Genomic DNA, 12,804 nt, shown 5'->3' on the forward strand with positions numbered 1-12,804 from the left:
CTGGAGGGAAATGCTGTAGGAATGCTCAACCGGTGTCGCTCATTCAGCCGACAGAAACTTTCAACCGGTTTTCCCCATTAAGCAGTGAGTCGGAGTCTGAGGCCGAGCCTTCTCTTGTCTCTACTCCTCCCGTTACGGGGTCTGAGACGCCGAAGCTTCCCACCATTAGCTCTGACAAATTGAAAACCCTAGTCATGGCGACTCCATTACCTTCAGTATTAGACTTAAAACGAATCATCCAGCGATCATACACTGTTTACCAGGGGGCAGGGCTACCGAAGTTAAGGCTAATCTGAAGATGGTGCTGGCTAAAGCTGGCGAGTGTAGAGAGTATAGAGATATTGTTATCCATGTCGGCACCAATGATGTTAGGATGAAACAGTCAGAGGTCACCAAGCGCAACATACTGTAGCTTCAGCGTGGAAATCAGCTAGAAAGATGTGTCGGCATCGAGTGATTGTCTCTGGCCCCCTCCCAGTTAGGGGGTGATGAGCTCTACAGCAGAGTCTCACAACTCAATCGCTTGTTGAAACTGTTTTTTGCCCCTCCCAAATGATAGAATTTGTAGATAATTGGCCCTCTTTCTGGGACTCACCCACAAACAGGAACAAGCCTGACCTGCTGAGGAGTGACGGACTCCATCCTAGCTGGAGGGGTGTTCTCATCTTATCTACCATCATAGACAGGGCTCTAACTCCTCTAGCTCCACAATGAAATAGGGTGCAGGCCAGGCAGCAGGCTGTTAGCCAGCCTGCCAGCTTAGTGGAGTCTGCCACTAGCACAGTCGGTGTAGCCAGCTCAGCTATCCCCATTGAGACCGTGTCTGTGCCTCGACCTGGGTTGGGCAAAATTAAACATGGCGGTGTTCGCCTTTGCAATCTCACCAGGATAAAGACCTCCTCCATTCATGTTATTATTGAAAGATATCGTGATACCTCACTTCAAAGGCAATTATAGTCAATGAACTAATCACTGATCATAATCTTGATGTGATTGGCCTGACTAAAACATGTCTCCCATGCATCCCGCAAAGGCGGAGGTGTTGCTAACATTTACAATAGCAAATTTCAATTTACAAAAAACAAAATGACGTTTTCCTCTTTTGAGCTTCTAGTCATGAAATCTATGCAGCCTACTCAATCACTTTTTTATAGCTACTGTTTACAGGCCTCCTGGGCCATGTACAGCGTTCCTCATTGAGTTCCCTGAATTCCTATCGGACCTTGTAGTCATAGCAGATAATATTAACATTTTTGGTGACTTTAATATTCACATGGAAAAGTCCACAGACCCACTCCAAAAGGCTTTCGGAGCCATCACCGACTCAGTCAGTTTTGTCCAACATGTCTCTGGACCTACTCACGGTCACAGTCATACTCCGGACCTAGTTTTGTCCCATGGAATAAATGTTGTGGATCTTAATGTTTTTCCTCATAATCCTGGACTATCGGACCACCATTTTATTACGTTTGCATTTGCAACAAATAATCTGCTCAAACCCCAACCAAGGAGCATCAAAAGATTCCTTGATGCCCTTCCAGACTCCCTCTGTCTACCCAAGGACGTCAGAGGACAAAAAACAGTTAACCACCTAACTGTGGAACTCAATTTAACCTTGCACAATACCCTAGATGCAGTTGCACCCCTAAAAACTAAAAACATTTCTTATAAGAAACTAGCTCCCTGGTATACAGAAAATACCTGACCTCTGAAGCAAGCTTCCAGAAAATTGGAACGGAAATGGTGCCACAACAAACTGAAAGTCTTCCGACTAGCTTGGAAGCACAGTACCGTATCGAAGAGCCCTTACTGCTGCTCGATCATCCTATTTTTCCAACTTTATTGAGGAAAATAAGAACAATCCAAAATCTCTTTTTGATACTGTCGCAAAGCTAACTAAAAAGCAGCAATCCCCAAGTGAGGATGGCTTTCACTTCAGCAGTAATAAATTCATGAACTTCTTTGAGGAAAAGATCTTGATTATTAGAAAGCAAATTATGGACTCCTCTTTAAATCTGCGTATTCCTCCAAAGCTCAGTTGTCCTGAGTCTGCACAACTCTGCCAGGACCTAGGATCAAGAGAGACACTCAAGTGTTTTAGTACTATATCTCTTGACACAATGATTAAAATAATCATGGCCTCTAAACCTTCAAGCTACATACTGGACCCTATTCCAACTAAACTACTGAAAGATCTGCTTCCTGTGCTTGGCACTCCTATGTTGAACATAATAAACGGCTCTCTATCCACCAGATGTGTACCAAACTCACTAAAAGTGGCAGTAATAAAGCCTCTCTTGAAAAAGCCAAACCTTGACCCAGAAAATATAAAAAACTATCGGCCTATATCGAATCTTCCATTCCTCTCAAACATTTTAGAAAAGGCTGTTGCTCAGCAAATCACTGCTTTCCTGAAGACAAACAATGTATACAAAATGCTTCCGTCTGGTTTTAGACCCCATCATAGCACTGAGACTGCACTTGTGAAGGTGGTAAATTACCTTTTAATGGCATCAGACCGAGGCTCTGCATCTGTCCTCGTGCTCCTAGACCTTAGTGCTGCTTTTGATACCATCGATCACCACATTCTTTTGGAGAGATTGGAAACCCAAATTGGTCTACACGGACAAGTTCTGGCCTGGTTTAGATCTTATCTGTCGGAAAGATATCAGTTTGTCTCTGTGAATGGTTTGTCCTCTGACAAATCAACTGTAAATGCCGGTGTTCCTCAAGGTTCCGTTTTAGGACCACTATTGTTTTCACTATATATTTTACCTCTTGGGGATGTCATTCGAAAACATAATGTTAACTTTCACTGCTATGCGGATGACACACAGCTGTACATTTCAATGAAACGTGGTGAAGCCCCAAAATTGCCCTCGCTAGAAGCCTGTGTTTCAGACATAAGGAATTGGATGGCTGCCAACTTTCTACTTTTAACCTCGGACAAAACAGCGATGCTTGTTCTAGGTCCCAAGAAACAAAGAGATCTTCTGTTGAATCTGACAATGAATCTTAATGGCTGTATAGTCGTCTCAAATAAGACTGTGAAGGACCTCAGCGTTACTCTGGACCCTGATCTCTCTTTTGACGAACATATCAAGACTGTTTCAAGGACAGCTTTTTCCATCTACGTAACATTGCAAAAATCAGAAACTTTCTGTCCAAAAATGATGCAGAAAACTCCATGCTCCATAATCCATGCTTTTGTTACTTCTAGGTTAGACTACTGCAATGCTCTACTTTCCGGCTACCCGGATAAAGTGCTAAATACGGCTGCTAGAATCCTGACTAGAAACAAAAAATTAGATCATATTACTCTAGTCCTAGCCTCCCTACACTGGCTTCCTGTCAAGGCAAGGGCTGAATTCAAGGTTTTACTGCTAACCTACAAAGCATTACATGGGCTTGCTCCTACCTATCTCTCTGATTTGGTCCTGCCGTACATACCTACACGTACGCTACGGTCACGAGACGCAGGCCTCCTAATTGTCCCTAGAATTTCTAAGCAAACAGCTGGAGGCAGAGCTTTCTCCTATAGAGCTCCATTTTTACGGAATGGTCTGCCTACCCATGTGGGAGACTCAATCTCGGTCTCAACCTTTAAGTCTTTACTGAAGACTCATCTCTTCAGTGGGTCATATGATTGAGTGTAGTCTGGCCCAGGAGTGTGAAGGTGAACGGAATGGCTCTGGAGCAATGGACCGCCCTTGCTGTCTCTGCCTGGCTGGTTCCCCTCTTTCCACTGGGATTCTCTGCCTCTAACCCTATTACAGGGGCTGAGTCACTGGCTTACTGGTGCTCTTTCATGCCGTCCCTATGAGGGGTGCGTCACTTGATTGGGTTGAGTCACTGATGTGATCTTCCTGTCTGGGTTGGCGCCCCCCCCCCCTTGGGTTGTGCCGTGGCAGAGATCTCTGTGGGCTATACTCGGCCTTGTCTCAGGATGGTAAGTTGGTGGTTGAGCCCTAGGACCAAGATATCCCTCTAGTGGTGTGGGGGCTGTGGTTTGGCAAAGTGGGTGGGGTTATATCCTTCCTGTTTGGCCCTGTCCGGGGGTATCATCGGATGGGGCCACAGTGTCTCCTGACCATTCCTGTCCCAGCCTCCAGTATTTATGCTGCCCTAGTTTATGTGTCGGGGCTAGGGTCAGTTTGTTATATCTGGAGTACTTCTCCTGTCTTATCCAGTGTCCTGTGTGAATTTAAGTATGCTCTCTCTCTTTCTCTCTCTCTTGGAGGACCTGAGCCCTAGGACCATGCCTCAGGACTGCCTGGCATGATGACGCCTTGCTGTCCCCAGTCCAGCTGGCCGTGCTGCTGCTCCAGTTTCAACTGTTCTGCCTGCGGCTATGGAATCCTGACCTGTTCACCGGATGTGCTACCTGTCCCAGACCTGCTGTTTTCAACTCTCTAGAGACAGCGGGAGTGGTAGAGATACTCTTAATGATCGGCTATGAAAAGCCAACTGACATTTACTCCTGAGGTGCTGACTTGCTGCACCCTTGACAACTACTGTGATTATTATTATTTGACCATGCTGGTCATTTATGAACATTTGAACATCTTGGCCATGTTCTGTTATAATCTCCGACCGGCACAGCCAGAAGAGGACTGGCCACCCCTCATAGCCTGGTTCCTCTCTAGGTTTCTTCCTAGGTTTTGGCCTCTCTAGGGAGTTTTTCCTAGCCACTGTGCTTCTACACCTGCATTGCTTGCTGTTTGGGGTTTTAGGCTGGGTTTGTGTACAGCACTTTGAGATATCAGCTGATGTACGAAGGGCTTTATAAATGCATTTGATTAAACCCCTTTCGGTTCCCATGTATAACCCTTTCCACAGAGGGTTCTACCTGGAACTAAAAATGGTTCACCTATGGGGACAGCCGCAGAACCCTTTTGGAACCTTTTTCCAGAGTGTATAGGCTATCTATGGCCTTTATTTCCCCAAGGAGCTGGAGATGTGGCACGATGCCCAAAGACTCCGAGCTACATTCCAATAGCCGCTAATTGTGAACCTGCATGTCATGCAGGCCATGATTGATGGCATAATTAATGACGGGCCTGTTTGATGGAGATGCCTGGCGTGGGGCTAATTCCTCTGTCTGTCAGCCCATTGTGTGGATAAGAGGCGAAGGAGGAGGCAGAGGGTCCCTGGAGATCTGTTCAATCGCTAACCTTGTCTCTGTTACAGAGACAGCGAGGTGTGCTATAGCCTACTGCTGTACTGCCGCACACACCCGGCATAGCTCTCTCTGCCTCTCTCACTCTGTTTTCACAATGAGCCACTGCTCGCTCCAAGCCGAACGAGGGGGAGACTGATTAAATTAAACTGCCTCACAGGTAATCATGCCAAGGTTAAAGGGATGCCGAGCAAACTGCTTTTGGCACCAACTTTCTCCTCTCTCTCCATGCAAGGCAAGGCGGCCGGTCGGTTGTCTGCAGATATGTGCGGTTTGGACTGAGGGGACGCCGCTCCGTGCAGGGGCCTGGAATGTGGAAAATTGAGTTGTCACTATCAATTTTACTGTGTGCATATCGGGAGAAAATGAACTTCTAACAACGCAGGGAGTGATATGAGGTCCTAGTCTGAGCTTGTATGACACAGAGCCCTTATAGGGTTTGGATGTTGGTTCACTGGCCTCATGGTCAAGGAAAACAACCTCGGTCTGAGAGATAGTCATACCACTGTTGAGAAAGTAGGTGTACTGTTGGAGCACAGCGGAACATGACCCATGTATATTTGAGTTAGCAGTATAAAGTCTTTTGATTTGCAAAGACTTCAGGGCATTTTTTAAACCTGATGTTTGACACAAGCCAAAATTAACATTAACATTGAATTAACATTTGTTCATATGAAACTTTTCAAATAACGGGTTACAGAGTTAAAGCAAAACAGTGATGGGAGAAAAATACATTTTGTGTCACTAAATCTAAGATAAGCACTGGGTTAAAGTGCTTACAGTAAGAAGAGGGAAGGGGCCTGGATGAATGAGAGAGAGAGAGAGGTTTTGAATGAGTGGCGTCCAATCAGTGGGCCCCTTTTTTTCTTAAGTGGTTTCAAGGGATGTCTGTGGTTAATGACTCACCATTGGAGCGTCTCCACGTCTCATGGAGGGAGTCAGATCCGTGCGCCAAGCTGAATCGCTATCAGATGGTCCTATCTGAAACACGAGTAGCGTCTGCAGCATATGCCTAATTGGCAGTTTGAGCCTCTTGCTTCGCTGTCCGTGTTCCAACTCATTAACATGTAATGTGCACTCTGGACCAGAAGTCTACCAACGAGCGTGCATGTCGTTACATTTAAGCAGCCGTGAGACCATGGGTTTTCCCCCAGCTGTGAGACAAGAGTCTGGGTTTTGTATGAGGAGGAGTGGACTCTTTTTTTTCTCTGTGATCTAACGCCACCTTTCCACCCCAAGCCATGTTCTTGTAGTTTTCTCATGGGATAGTGTTCACACTAGGCTGGTTTTTGTCTCAGCTACTTCTAGTGCTAACAGTGAGAGAGAAAGAGAGAGAAATACAGAGAGTGTGATTGAGAGACAAATATATATATAGAGAGAGAGACAGAGGGACAGAGAGAGCGATGATAACAGCTTGTGTAAATGTGAATGTTTAATCGTTAGCCCTTCCGCACTGCTCTAATGTAACATTAATCTCCTCTAATGCAAGTGTACTTCATATTATTTTAAGGGATAGATACCCCAATACACGGTAGCTCCATTGTATTTCCCAGTCTTCTCAGTACAGTGCAATCATCAGGGGCTCCAATTTGGATCAAGATTGTTTTTGACTGGTTGTTGTTGTTTTTTTAGCTTGTTGGCCTGTAGTCTCTAAGGAATGTTTTCTTGTGAAAAATCAAATGAGAGAAAAGGTAGTTTTATGAGGGGGAGATGGACAGTTTCAAAGCTGTTGCAGAAAACGTCCGACAGGAGCTACACATTTTGAGGTCTGACTGAAGGTACTGTAACACCCATTCATTTCCATGGTGTTTCTCGCAGTTTGTTGTTTCTCTGTAACAAAGCTGAAAAGTACAGTATAGTTTAATTTTGACGATTAATTGATCTGGCACTCACTGTAAACAAACTGTTCTTTTTAGAACATTAAAACAAGAGCAAAATGTTTGAGTTCACCTCTTGGTTTGTCGTTCTGAAAGCGATGAGAGACCTTTCGCCTCTTACTAATCATCAACGTCTTCCTTCACTACGGGTTTTCCCAAATGGTGCGTCAAGGTCACAGCTGCTCTGTCCCACCTGGAATTGTGACCTCCCCCCCCCTTGACCCTGTAGCCCAGCACATATGGAGTTCCTACCATGCTCCATGCTGTCCCGGGGAAAAAGAGAGTTAAAAGTTTAATCTAGGAGTCTGTCAGGGAATTTGCTCTAAGTTTAATTATTTATTTAAATGCTTGGTACACATTTAGCAGTCCATTACTTTTTTGCAGCCTTAAATGTAAATGTCTTTATTGCAGAGGCAATTTGGGCATTTGAATTTCCTTATTTCCAGTGTGCTTCATTTTGGCTCTGCATGCATAAAGCTTCCCGGAAATGAGCATCTTCTGCTGTTGCATTTCAGTAGTGTTTTCCATTGAAAACTCAAGAGGCAGTTGACATTAATGTTTTTTTCTCTCCCTCAACACATACGGAACGACAGTCAAATGGAACATTTACACAACACACTCCAATCATTCTCCTATTCTATTCTATTATTGTATTATATTTATCATCTTGTTCTATTCTATTATATCAATGCATTTGATTCATTCTTCTGTTCCATATAGTTCATTATTAACGGGGTGTCACATGTGCTCCCTCTCCGGCCTCGAAGGTCACCAGGCTGCTCGTTATGGCTCACACCTGTCACCAACGTTGCTCGCACCTGCGCGTCATCAGACTCACCTGGACTCCATCACTTCCTTGATTACCTTCCCTATATATGTTACTCCCGTTGGTTCCTTACCAAGGCGTTCTTGTTTCTGTTCCTGTGTCATGTCTGTGCGTTGTTCGTGTTTCTTGTTTTGTATTATGTTGCGTTTATTTATTAAAAGATTCACTCCCTGAACTTGCTTCTCAGTGCACATTGTTACACTGGGTGGTTCGAGCCTTGAATACTGATTGGCTGAAAGCCGTGGTATATCAGACCGTATACCATGGGTATGACAAAACATGTATTTTTTACTGCTCTAATTACATTGGCAACCAGTTTATAATAGCAATAAAGGCACCTCGGGGGTTTGTGGTATATGGCCAATATACAACGACTAAGGGCTGTTCTTATACATGACACAACGCAGAGTGCTAGGACACAGCCCTTAGCTGTGGTATATTGGCCATTTACCACACCCCCTCGGGCCTTATTGCTTAAATAATCAATTTCCCTGTGATCTTTCCAAGTACAGAGTGCTTATTACCTGATTATAATAAGCTATAGCAGGTAATGGCCAAAAAACAATTACATTCTTGTAATCCAACACCTGAGATGGAAAGATACATTTTGCACCAATAAGAAATGCGTAGATGACATTGATACTATTCTGATGTCAGTATGCTAACTGATGCTAAACGGGTTATAGATGAATCAACTGAATGAATGGAATATGCTAATCGTTTACCAACTGTGTTATTCAATTATTTAGCACAGAGGTAATTAACATACTTGAGACCTATTTTAGCAGCACTGGAAAAATATGTAACTCAGGGACTCTGAGACATACAGTATTCTGACGATTGATCTAGAGACATACATAATAGTGAGGTTTGATCTAGTTCAAGACAAGCATAACATGAATTTAGGCCAGTGCTTTTTAATGTTCTCTTATAATCCACTTCTGGATTCCAAAAGGGACAATTCTACATGTTCTACCGCAACCAAAAACATCACAGTAAAATTGTTGATTTTAGTGGGGTAAAGACAGCCGTTCATGAGATGGGGAGTATGGATGGAGCACGGCAGCCCGTGGTTGTTATTGGGAGTGTAGGGACTGGAGAGACATCCATGAGATGTTGACAGCCTCAGCACTGCCATAGCTGGGTCTCTGGGGAACTACTGCTTGGAGCAGATTTTCGACGGTTATTTTATTCAGAAAAACATTTTGTCGCCAATTAGGTCCGGGAGTAGCTGGGATGCGTCTGCTTGTGGAAGTTCTGAGAAGCGAAACAGAATGTATTTTGAGGACGGTATGTTTGGAAAAGTAGGGAAGAGATTTTTTACTGGGTTCTGAAAGCAAGTCTCTTTGGTGGCTGTAAACCTGTCATGTTTTCACACGAGTGTTCCTTTCTGGTAAATAGGGTATATTAGTCGGTAATCTCCATCGGGTTACATTGCTCATATTTTCAATCCAGTTGTAGAAACCTTGGAAGGAACGGTCTGTATACATTTGTTTACTAGTACTAGTAATTTCCAGACAGGTAATTTGTAGTTGGGTGGGCATTTCCTCACATCTCAAAGCATAAGGTTGCATAAAGATGAGTACACTTGTTCTTAAATATTTATTTTACTGCGTAAACTTCAGAAATAGGTAGCCTTGGGATTTCTATGGAATCCAATGTTTTGGCCATGAAGGTAAAGTTTGTGGTTACAGCTACCAGCATCTTATTTTGTGCAAAGCAAGCTTTTAGGAAAACCAGTGCCGAGATTTAGGAAAAGTAGTTCAAAATAAAGTAAAACTCCATGTTCCTATCAACCCCTGGGCCAAAACATTTTACTCACTAAGCGGTAGCCTACTTACAAATGTCTCCACTCATTTGTGTTTTCATATGATTTCACCCAGAGCGGGATGCCAAGGCAATGATCTTCAGTGGATTTGCTCTCTCCCTGTACCTAATGATGATGACCCTCTTCAGTGGAAGCAGACGGGTAGAAATTCAGTGACCCATTGTGACTCAAATTAACCCTACAGAACAGGAACAGAGGGCAAGGCCTCACCTCCATGCAGGCTGTAATTAAAGCCTATTGAAGGGGATGGAATCAGGGGAATTGAGTCAGAATTAGTGCTTTTGGCAGGCAAACTGCTCAAGTGGAATCCCAGTTGACTACACTTACTGGACATCAATGTTACATTTAATGAGTCCATTGACTGGTTCAACTATTTCCAGTTTGCTGTTACGAGTCATTTTAAGGGCTTGGGAGATATACAGTTGAAGTCGGAAGTTTATATACACTTAGGTTGGAGTCATTAAAACTTATTTTTCACCCACTCCACACATTTCTTGTTAACAAACTATAGTTTTGGCAACTTGGTTAGGACATCTACTTTGTGCATGACACAAGTAATATTTCCAACAATTGTTTACAGGCAGATTATTTCACTTATAATTCACTGTTTCACAATTCCTGTGGGTCTGAAGTTTACATACACTGAGTTGACTGTGCCTTTAAACAGCTTGGAAAATTCCAGAAAATTATGTCATGGCTTTAGAAGCTTCTGATTGGCTAATTGACATAATTTGAGGCGTACCTGTGGATGTATTTCAAGGCCTACCTTCAAACTCAGTGCCTCTTTGTTTGACATCATGGGAAATTCAAAAGAAATCAGCCAAGACCTCAGAAAAAAACATTGTAGACCTCCACAAGTCTGGTTCATCTTTGAGAGAAATTTCCAAACGCCTGAAGGTACCACGTAAGTATAAACACCATGGGACCACGCAGCCGTTATACCGCTCAGGAAGGAGGTACGTTCTGTCTCCTAGAGATGAATGTACTTTAGTGCGAAAAGTGCAAATCCATCCCAGAACAACAACAAAGGACCTTGTGAAGATGCTGGAGGAAACCAGTACAAAAGTATCTTTATCCACAGTAAAACGAGTCCTATATCGGCATAGCCTGAAAGGCCGCTAAGCAAGGAAGAAACCACTGCTCCAAAACCCCCATTAAAAAAAACAGACTACAGTTTGCAACTGCACATGGGGACAAAGATAGTCCTCTGGTCTGATGAAACAAAAGTAGAACTGCTTGGCCCTAACGACCATCATTGTGTTTGGAGGAAAAAGGGAGAGGCTTGCAAGCCAAAGAACACCATCCCAACCGTGAATCACGGGGGTGGCAGCATCATGTTGTGACAACAAGTCAAGGTATTGGAGTGGCCATCACAAAGCCCTGACCTCAATCCCATAGAAAATGTGTGTGCGTGCAAGGAGGCCTACTAACCAGCTCTGTCAGGAGGAATGGGACAAAATTCACCCAACTTATTTTGGGAAGCTTGTGGAAGGCTACCCGAAATGTTTGACCCAAGTTAAACAATTTAAAGGCAATGCTACCATATACTAATTGAGTGTGTGAACTTCCATGTGAACTTCTGACCCACTGGGAATGTGATGAAAGAAATAAAAGCTGAAATAAATAATTCTCTCTACAATTATTCGGACATTTCACATCCTTAAAATAAAATGGTGATCGTAATTGACCTTAAACAGGGAATTATTACGAGGATTAAATGTCAGGAATTGTGAAAAACGGAGTTTAAACGTATTTGGCTAAGGTGTCGGTAAACTTCCGACTTCAAGTGTATGCTGATTAATATGTAATATGTAATGTAATATGTAATGTAATCTGAGGTGACATGTACTGTAACTACAATGGTTAAATGTCATTTTTTACATTATTCTAATGAGACCATGTTACCACCAATCATGAGCAGTGATACAGACCAGAACAAAATGTAATTTTTCTGATGGAAGAATATGAGAATACATATGTTCCCTTAATGATTCAGAATGCCGGATTTATATTTCATGAGATCTAGGTCTATCGAACGTGGTGTCCATTGCCAGCACACTGTCTGTTAATTCAGGGATATTACGGATATCCGAGTCATTAGCAATAACGTTTGGTGTGTGTGGTTAATTGTCAGAGTGAATTAAGATTAGGCTAATGTGTTGTAAAGGCATTGTGGAGAAGTGGGCAGGAATGTTAGATTTCTGTTGAGAAAAAAAAAACATTACATTGTGGATAGGAATATAGCATTTAAATAGGGATGCACTTGTGTTGAACAGTACTGTGTTCAACTGAAAGCTAAGCAGTATACTGTGACGTGTGAAGGATAACTATTGGTAACACACTGGAGGAATAAGTGGATGGAAAGGTCAAATAAGAATAAGTATATATCCCTTTAGATAGGTAAAAAGGCCCAGTGTTTGACCGAGAACACACACACACACACAGCCCCATGCAGGATAACAAGGTCAGTGGTACAAGTCCAGGAAAAGTACCTCTTCAGTACATCGATTGACATCTAAAATACACTCTTCTCCCTATTTATTTCGACGTTTGAAGATTTGTTATTTTTTTGCTTTATACTCCAGCATTTTTGGATTTGAAATCAAATGTTTCATATGAGGCGACAGTAGATGATGTCACCTTTTAATTTGAAGGTTTTTCATAAACATATATTAACTAGGCAAGTCAGTTAAGAATAAATTCTTATGTTCAACGGCAGCCTACTACGGAACAGTGGGTTAACAGCCTTGTTCAGGAGCAGAACGACAGATTTTTACCTTGTCAGCCAGGGGATTCAATCCAGCAACCTTTCGGTTACGGGCACAACGTTCTAGCCACTAGGCTACCTGCCAGCCCATATCTAAAAACCCCCATTTGAAGAAATCATAAACATTTGGACAAATTCACTTATTTGTGTATTAAAGTGGTAAAAACTGTAGTATTTGATCCCATATTTATAACACGCAATGACTACATCACGCTTGTGACTCTACAAACTTGTTGGATACATTTATATCTTGTTTTGGTTGATTCGGATTATATTTTGCTCAATAGGAACTGATTGGTGATTGATGACCGGAGTACTGTAAATAGG

Source organism: Oncorhynchus tshawytscha, linkage group LG05 (assembly GCF_018296145.1).
Source record: "Oncorhynchus tshawytscha isolate Ot180627B linkage group LG05, Otsh_v2.0, whole genome shotgun sequence".
Lineage (NCBI taxonomy): Eukaryota > Metazoa > Chordata > Actinopteri > Salmoniformes > Salmonidae > Oncorhynchus > Oncorhynchus tshawytscha.